The sequence below is a fragment of the Rattus rattus genome, chromosome X (assembly GCF_011064425.1).
Source record: "Rattus rattus isolate New Zealand chromosome X, Rrattus_CSIRO_v1, whole genome shotgun sequence".
NCBI classification, from domain to species: Eukaryota; Metazoa; Chordata; class Mammalia; order Rodentia; family Muridae; genus Rattus; species Rattus rattus.
Window position 1 is genome coordinate 77,841,714 of NC_046172.1, and position 990 is coordinate 77,842,703.

Below are 990 nucleotides of genomic sequence, written 5' to 3' on the forward strand. Positions count from 1 at the left end.
TTGTGCTGGCATCATGTCTATAACTAAGTTTGGTAGAAGCTCATTTCCATGGACTGATCCTAGTTCAGGGAACAGGAATGCTAACATGCAAATGCCTGACCAGGTGGAAGGTAAGCAATGATATAACTGAATGCCACAGACTTGACATATATTGGACTGCATGCCACCTTGGCAGGCATGAAGTATCAAGAGTTGTGGTTCTATTGTAGTCTATGGAGCTTAGCATACCTCCAGGATGTGTCCCAGATGTCTTTAAACAGTTTGATACTCCAAAAAGAAGGATAGAGAAAAGATTTGGGGTCATGGCAACATAAGAGTCAGGTCTCGTTTCACCAGCACATATAGTAAAATTGGAACAGTACAGAGAAGATTAACATGGCCCCTGTGCAAGGATGACATGCAAATCGTGAAGTGTTCCATTTATAAAAAGAGTCAGGGCAGCTGATAAAAGGTGAGGTTATTTGGAAGTATCACTGGAGTCTGTAATCGGCAAATGTGAGGTAGTTCCACAGGGTACAGATAGCCAGCACTCTTTAAATCTACCAGGTCAGGTGACATTAAGCACTTGGTATGCTGAGGTTAGTGTCTAAAGCAAAAGGCAAAATGACAAGTTAGTGCCATTTATGAAGAGGGGTCTAAAGGAGGTAAGGACCTCAAAGGAGTGTTTGACTGCTTCTATTTTTCCCATATTGAGAGATTGAGCAATTGATACTTATTTTCTCCAGATATGAAAAGTACTCACTGGAAATCTGGCTTGTTTTTTTTTTTTTAACAGAGTATTTCTTATATACATTTCCAGTGTTATTCCCTTTCCCGGTTTCCGGGCAAACATCCCCCTCCCCCCTCCCCTTCTTTATGGGTGTTCCCCTCCCCATCCTCCCCCCCTTGCCGCCCTCCCCCCAACAATCTAGTTCACTGGGGGTTCAGTCTTAGCAGGACCCAGGGCTTCCCCTTCCACTGGTGCTCTTACTAGGATATTCATTGCTACCT

The 990-nt window shown here is 43.6% G+C and overlaps 1 non-coding gene across 1 annotated transcript; it reads left to right on the forward strand.

Moving 5' to 3' along the window:
* Positions 1-321: 321 nt before the first annotated feature.
* LOC116889423 lies at positions 322-426 on the forward strand. The gene has a single exon (XR_004386388.1). It is a non-coding gene; the product is annotated as a U6 spliceosomal RNA (small nuclear RNA).
* Positions 427-990: the final 564 nt, after the last annotated feature.